At 39.2% G+C, this 8,710-nt stretch overlaps 1 pseudogene; it reads left to right on the top strand.

Annotated features, from left to right (window-relative positions):
* Positions 1–3,651: 3,651 nt before the first annotated feature.
* LOC101677906 lies at positions 3,652–3,991 on the top strand (annotated as a pseudogene).
* The last annotated feature ends 4,719 nt before the right edge of the window (positions 3,992–8,710 follow it).

Below are 8,710 nucleotides of genomic sequence, written 5' to 3'. Positions count from 1 at the left end.
GATCAATGGAACAGAATAGAGAGCCCAGAAATAGACCCTCAAATCTACGGTCAACTAATCTTCGACAAAGCAGGAAAGAATGTCCAATGGAAAAAAGACAGCCTTTTCAATAAATGGTGCTGGGAAAATTGGACAGCCACATGCAGAAAAATGAAATTGGACCATTCCCTTACACCACACACGAAAATAGACTCAAAATGAATGAAGGACCTCAATGTGCAAAAGGAATCCATCAAAATCCTTGAGGAGAACACGGGCAGCAACCTCTTCGACCTCAGCCACAGCAACATCTTCCTAGGAACAACGCCAAAGGCAAGGGAAGCAAGGGAAAAAATGAACTACTGGGATTTCATCAAGATCAAAAGCTTTTGCACAGCAAAGGAAACAGTTAACAAAATCAAAAGACAACTGACAGAATGGGAGAAGATATTTGCAAACGACATATCAGATAAAGGACTAGTGTCCAGAATCTATAAAGAACTTAGCAAACTCAACACCCAAAGAATAAATAATCCAATCAAGAAATGGGCAGAGGACATGAACAGACATTTCTGCAAAGAAGACATCCAGATGGCGAACAGACACATGAAAAAGTGCTCCATATCACTCGGCATCAGGGAAATACAAATCAAAACCACAATGAGATATCACCTCACACCAGTCAGAATGGCTAAAATCAACAAGTCAGGAAATGACAGATGCTGGCGAGGATGCGGAGAAAGGGGAACCCTCCTACACTGTTGGTGGGAATGCAAGCTGGTGCAGCCACTCTGGAAAACAGCATGGAGGTTCCTCAAAATGTTGAAAATAGAACTGCCCTATGACCCAGCAATTGCACTATTGGGTATTTACCCTAAAGATACAAATGTAGTGATCCAAAGGGGCACATGCACCCGAATGTTTATAGCAGCAATGTCCACAATAGCCAAACTATGGAAATAACCTAGATGTCCATCAACAGATGAATGGATCAAGAAGATGTGGTATATATACACAATGGAATACTATGCAGCCATCAAAAGAAATGAAATCTTGCCATTTGCAACAACGTGGATGGAACTAGAGCGTATCATGCTTAGCGAAATAAGTCAAGCAGAGAAAGACAACTATCATATGATCTCCCTGATATGAGGAAGTGGTGATACAACATGGAGGCTTAAGTGGGTAGAAGAAGAATAAATGAAACAAGATGGGATTGGGAGGGAGACAAACCATAAGTGACTCTTAATCTCACAAAACAAACTGAGGGTTGCCGGGGGCAGGGGGTTTGGGAGAAGGGGGTGGGATTATGGACATTGGGGAGGGTATGTGATTTGGTTAGTGCTGTGAAGTGTGTAAACCTGGTGATTCACAGACCTGTACCCCTGGGGATAAAAATATATGTTTATCAAAAATAAAAAATTAAAAAAAAAAAAAAAGAAAATGGCTGATTCTTAAAAAAAAAGGAAAAGAAAAAGAAAATGGTTGATTTTTTTTTTTGCATCTTAAAGAACTCGCTTTCAACACAGAGAAAAAGAACTATGGAGGGAAGATAGAAGAGGTTACGTGACAACTCTGAAACCCAGAATTTGAAGTACATCAATATAAATTCATAAACCATTTTCCCATATCCCAGTTCTGTCCACTGAAAAGTCTTCTAAACAATGACTGACGTAGTGGCAATAAGCAACCATGTACCCAGATTTTTGTCTCCAACTATTATCTGCCACCAAGGCACCTATGGATGTGTAATATGACGTCTAACACATCACATGTAGAAGATAAATGCGGAACATCTCCTCATGCAAATGACAAGCAGGGAACATTCCTAATACCATTTTGGCGGCGTTAAAAGGATTCAGTTAACTAAAAGCTCCCACTGGTCTGAGTTGAGACATTTAATCACTGAGATCAACAATAATTGGTGGATTTAAACATATTAACTGTGTTTAAACATATTAACTGTGTTTAAATCCTTGAGATGATGATGATGATGATGAAAATGAGGTATTGGTAGATCTTTGGCATATACAAACACTAGCAGATTTAAAAAAATTAAACATCTACCTTGATTTCCTGTACAAGATATAACTCAGTTATCCAAACCACTGAACAGGGGGGACTATGAGAACTATTTCAGCTAATAGATGAGGAAGGCATGATTGTATTGGATAAGCAGCAAGATGCTTAATCAACTGAGCCTCCCAGGCACACCTGTTTTTCCATCTCAAAAAAAAAAAAGGAACAATGCCAACATGAACGTTTTGTTCCAAGTCCTTTATGGGTCAACCGTGGCTTTTCTCTTTAAAAGCATCTTCTTTATAACTGATCCTTTAGAATAAAGTTGTGAGTTTCTAATAAGGACTAAACGAGTCAGCCGCACATAAAAATACACTCTATCAGATTATCTGGCAAACTCAAGCCTCAAATGTGTCTTCTCTTACAGGAATTAAAGATGAGAGACTTTGACATTTATTACTGAAATGATTGATTCTTTTGTGGAATCTAAAAACACCATTCCTGCTCTTCTCTGTTACTGATTTGCAAGCCTAGAGAGCTTCAGGTAGGTTTGGCTTTTAATCCAACATATAAATACAGAACAAGCTATATTTAAGGAAATAGGATCACTAGGGAAAATGAATTTCATATCAGGGTGTAGCCCTTTGTGGTCCAATATAGTTATATCCTGGCTTTAAGAGAAAATGAAAATTTCCCAGGCCTTTTCCATTCATGCTGAGGTTTTTTGTAGGAATTAAATATATTAGAAAACCCCCTTTCTTTCTCTCCTATACCCTCAAAATTTTTTTTAAAGATTTCATTTATTTATTTGACAGACAGAGATCACATAGTAGGCAGAGAAGCAGAGAGAAGGTAGAAACAGGCTCCCCACTGAGCAGAGAGCCCCTGTGGGGCTCAATCCCAGGACCCTGGGATCATGATCTGAGCCGAAGGCAGAGGCTTTAACCCACCGAGTCACCTAGGTGCCCCTATCCCCTCAAATTTTAACAATGACACACATGCAAAATCAGGGGTAAAGCAACTTACCAAAGAACTGTTTCTCGATTAAATGGAAACAATAAATTCAGGTCTTAAGGTGCAATGTTTCCCAAATTCATATTCCAACCAAACCTAGAAAAGGAGAGTGCCAGTTCCCTCCCTCCCTCCCTCTTTTTCTCTCTCTCTATAAATATACATGTTTATACATATATATATAGATGTATGATACCCTTTTTCATAATTTTTTTTAAAAAATCGAATTTTTGACCACTCATTTAGAGCTAACCTGTTTGCTTTTCTCGTATAAAAAAGTTTCCATCACATTTACAAATGCATTGGGATATATACAAAAATGGAGAAGAGCTGTATCTCCACTGACACACTATAGAAAGCAAATTAGAACTACCTTCATTCATGTACTGAAAAATACAAAGTTGACTTCTAAAATGCAAGTAGAGCTTAAAGTATTAATGGGTATAAAGGTTAAAAGAGGAGAGGCCCCAGTCAGTGTGCAGCCGCAACCATGGAGGCCTCAAAAGAGCTTCCCCCTTGAAATCCCTCCCTTCCTGAGACTCAGGCCCCACCCCCCCATACCCCTTCCTCTGCTCCCTGCCTCCTCCTGCAGCTACATTCCATCTTTTCCATGGAGGAAAAGAAATCCTATGCTCTGTCCGGATGTCTGCTACCCAGAACCTCCACTTTTCGACCCTTTGCTGATGCAAGTAAGGGTGAGGATCTGCTTCCTGCTAGCACTGAGCATTATATCCATATAAGAATTCAACAGAGAAATGACAGGAAGACCCTTACCACTGTCCAAGGGATCGATGATGGTTATGATAAAAAGAAACTAGTGAAGGCATTTAAGAAATTTGCCTGCAGTGGTACTGTAATTGATCATCCAGAATATGGAGAAGTAATTCAGCTATAGGGTGACCAGTGCAAGAACATGTGCCATTTCCTCAGAGAGACTGGACTGGCTAAGGATGATGACCAGCTGAAGGTTCGTGGGTTTTAAGTGCTTCCGGCCCACTGAAGCTTAAGTGAGGATATCCTTGCAATGAGTAGAATTTCCTTTAGGTCCCTTGTCACAAGTTTAAAAACCTCACAGCTGATATAATGTAACCATTCGGGGTCTGCTTTTAAGTTGGACTAGCCTAACTCCCTCACGCAATCAGCTAAAAGGAGCCAAAAAAGACTGAGATAGAGAAGGAGAAATAGCCTACCATTACTATAATCTTCAAAGTAATTGTGAGTATGTGCACGAATGCTTGCTTCTCACTAACGTATACACCACACCTCTGACCTTGTATAGATAGGTAATCCCATGAATTACCAACTGGTAAACATTCAAATTTGAGGGATCCTATAAATTAATTAAAACTAATAAAACTATTAATCCTAACTTTAACAGATAAAGGGAGTGGAAGAGAGCCTCGGAGGATTCATTTGGTCATTTTCCTCAGCCTTTCAATATTATCAGTCCTAATTTCTCAATGAAAGATTTCACAAAAGACACTCCATTCTGTATTGAGATTTCAGTTTCAGCTATTAGCTATGCCACTTACTAACTGAAAGGGATTACTGATCATTGATTGTGATTCTTTACCGCTCCCTGCCTCTCTGTTCTTCTCGATTTGACTCTGCAGTTCCTCCTACGAGAGGCAGAGAATGCGTCCTTCCTCACCAATGCTTGATCAATATGGTGAGTGGAAGTGACAGTGGGCCAACTTGGATCCAAGCCTTACAAGTAATTTTTTTTTTTTTTTGCATGTCCTAAGTGACCCAGAGTCCCAGAAGAATGAGGGATGCACAAAACTCACATGAACCTGTCCTAGGCCTGGAGTCAAACAAGCAAATCCAGCCATTTCCAACAAGCCACTGCCAAGTTGCAGCTGCATGAATGAGAAAACAAAAACAAAACAATGCTTTTTAGAGGACACTGAGTCTTGTTTTGTGCTATTTTTTGTTAGACAGCATTACAGTGGCAATTGTTGACTAATCCAGACATCAGTTACAGAACTAAGACACTGTTGGAAGAAAAACCGAAATGTGTTATGGTGGTTGAGAACAGAACAAGACAGGGCAGGGCGTACACAGGACCTGATATTGTAAAACATATTAGCTATTGTGTCTCAATTTCCTACCTAGTAAATCTGAAAGGCATGTAGCTAATTCACAAAGACAATATGAACACTTAATTGAATAGCATGTCCACTGTTTAACCAGTATTTGTTGCACAATAATTACACTCAAATTTTATAGACATTTTAATAAAAGTTACATAAAATAAAAATGGTAATTACAACATGTGAATCAGAGTTAATGAATCAACATTCAAGGACCTCCTAAATCACTACAGGAATGACTTTGGACATCCTGAACACCATGAAACGAAATACTATAAAATAGAGAATAAGCAGGAGCCAGATCACCAACCAGCATTATCTTGCCCATATCTTGTCAAATGACTGCAGCCCAAACCCTCTCCAGATCTATTCAATTCCCGAAAGGATGCACAAAGCTCTTCTTAGTTAATATCTATTAAATGTTTATTACATGCCAGTAAATGCGATTAAACTCATAAATACTAACCCCACAGCAAACCCATCAAGTATATATGATATATTATTATTCCCAATTGATAGATGAGAAAACCAAGACACTGCAAGCAAGGTAACTTCCTCATCATTACAATTCTACTAGATGAAAAGATTAAGAATTGAACCCAGGATCATTGGATTATATACAGTTCGTGCTCTTGTCCCCTGTACTCTCCTGAAACTTTCTGATGCACAGAGGTCCTCACACCTGGCTGCACATGGAATCAACTGCAAAGCTTTGAAAATACACCCACCCCCTGGTCTAACCCCCACAGACTCCCACTTCATGGATCTGAATAGAAATCAGAGATTTTTAAACTATCCCATATGATTCTAGTGCATAGGTATGATTAATAACCCTCCAGCACAATGAGAAGACAGTACAACACAGACGGTGAGAGCCTGGCTGCTCCCTTCAGACCACATAGGTCTGAACCCTAGCTCTGCTATATAGAGATACTCTGTCCTTGATTCTCAACATCCGCAACTGGGGATTATGACTGTACCGCTTCATAGGATTGTGACAGCATTTGTCAAGTGCTTAGAATAGTATCTAGATATAGTAACGGCCACTTTAGTGATTCTTAAAGAGAACAGGCTTGGAAAGATAAGTTGGTTCAAATGGATGTAGCTCCAGCAGGAGTTTGGGGACACTGCGAAAATCACTAACTTGACGCCGTGACCTTCTCACCTAAAAAGTGAGAATAATTGATAATCAATTGATAACCGATAATCTCCTTTTCTACCTCTCTCTCTCTCTTCTGAGTTTAATATTTTTTAGAATAAGAATATTGAACCTCGGAAATAGATCCTGTTTGATTTTTGAAATGTATTGGGAAATTTGAACATTGATTTTGAATGCTAAAAAAAAAAATCCTTAAGAGTTTTAACATTTAGAGTCATTTACAACTGGCTCACTTCATCCTCTCCATTCAAAGGATTCCTACAGAAGGAAAAAAAAAACATTTTTGGTTAGGAACTCAACAAGTTGGGCAGTAAACACAGGAGAGCAATGTGGGGGGAAGGGGTAATGCAGAACTTAGGATCCCTTGAATTTTAATCAACTCATTTAGAAAACAGCACAATAACAGATTGTCACTGAAATACTATAATTCTGTTCTTCAGGGAAGGTTTTTATTGAGTCATATAATTTTTTTTTTCTTATAAAGGAAAATACAGGATCTGATATTATTCAGGTCTGGGCAACTTCCCAGCAAAAGTTGCTGAGACAGGAAGACGTGTGATGGCTTTCATCTTTGTGGAGGTGGAATAATTTCAATTTAGAAGCACCTGCAAATATAGGAAGGGGGGAGATTATTTCCAGATCCAATCTGAAAGACTAAAAACTTCCTGACTCCATGCTCTGTGCTTTTCTAAACAATCTATTTGGATTGGTCCAGCACAGATAAAAGGTAATCCATTAAAGGTTGTGTTCTGCTGTAACTGTTTTAGGAAGTATTAGTTCCACAGGTCTTCAAAGTATGGTTTCGTTACAGCCCATATTTCTATACGGTATCACAATATTGTATAAACATTTATTCAGCTTTCACACTCCCCGTGAGACCACAGACTTCTTGAGGTTTACATCTGTGTCCTTAAATATAAACTATTGCATATGTGGGTCTCTGTGCTATGTGGTGAGGTAGCACTTTTTTCCTTCCTACAGCAAGAAAAATTACTGATATGCAAAGCTTGAAGGTTGCTAAGAGGTGGGGTTTGAGGTGGTGTCATGTGGAAATCAAGAAAAAGGAAGGATACAAACTCTTATCTGGTTTACCCATAAGTCTTTCTGAATGACTCAGATTTTTTAATCAAGATACAGATACCCAGTTAAGGAAACAAGGCTTCTCCGATGAATATTACCACATGCCTGGGAAGAGTTGAGGCCAGAGTACTAGGCCCTGCGCTCAGCTGAGGGGTTGAGGATAAGGGCAATTTGAGAGTGCTGCTATCAAGAAGGATGTAGACCCTCTACCCTCTCCTGCCGCAACCATCTAGATGGCCTGGGAGAACTGATGACTTAAATGAATATAAGGAAATGTAATGCTGAAGAACATTCTGGAATGAGTCACTCCTAAGTGAATATAATGCCAAGAAAGTTGTCATCCTATGGTTCTCTTTGGAGAACTACAGAAGTAAGATAATTATCTCCACTAATGGCAGTGAGAAGAACAAGAATAGGATCAAGATTCGCCACAACATTGATGGTAGCTCTTACATGTTTATGAACTGGAGGGTGCAGAAGAAATGAACAGTAATAATGCTCTGATGTGCAGATTTTAGTTATGACACCAGGCCTATGCATGGGGGGTACAGAGGCAGAGGTTCAACCATTCTAAAGCAATCAGAACACAGTACAGCAGGAAAGAGATTTCTGAACCTCAGCTCAAGGGACTAGCACTCTGGACACAAGAAGATATCCCAATAGACACTGTAGAAGATGCAAAGGAAGTCGGTATTTCTTTTCAGGATTCCCTGGTATCCCTAGCAATACTGGGCTTCTTATCTTAGCAGTGGCAACATCAATACTGAAGAACTCTGTAGAAAGCCCACCATAAGATGAAAGTTGGTGAGTCCTTGTGTATCAAAAAATGTATCTGAGCTCCAGATTTACTGGCAATGAAACACGCCAAGTGACACAGAAAGATTTAATACATATATTGATTCCTTACATAGTCATGGCTCTGGAGATGCAGCAGAAGTTGACAGTTTACATAGAAAAACCTTGGCAGGATCCTTGTTTACTTGAAATACTTACTCCAAAAATGTTCTCTGCTCTGTAAATCAGATATCCATACACAGCACTGCAGGACTACTCAGGATCCTCGGACCTGGCCCAGATAGCCTCTCCAACTTAACCGTAGCTCCCTTCCACCTGTCCAGTCAAAGCCCAAATGCCTCAGATTCTCTTATCTTTCTGAAGGATTCATACATTTCTATAAATTCTCTCCTACCCTTTTTTGATCGCCTAATTCTTTTTTACTATCCTTAAGGATCACTATCAAGTATTTTAAAAATATCACCAAAATGACTAGGAAATTTGAGGTAATTACCAATTTTCAGAGCAAAACGTTATATTTGTTAATTCTATTTCTGGGTGAGTCCCTTTCTAAGACTTCCAGCAAAGTTAAGCA

Source organism: Mustela putorius, unplaced genomic scaffold (genome assembly GCF_011764305.1).
Source record: "Mustela putorius furo isolate JIRA1106 unplaced genomic scaffold, ASM1176430v1.1 tig00003962_pilon_pilon_pilon, whole genome shotgun sequence".
NCBI classification, from domain to species: domain Eukaryota; kingdom Metazoa; phylum Chordata; class Mammalia; order Carnivora; family Mustelidae; genus Mustela; species Mustela putorius.
The sequence above is the reverse complement of the archived record's forward strand: the minus strand, read 5'-3'. Positions and strand labels throughout refer to the sequence as shown.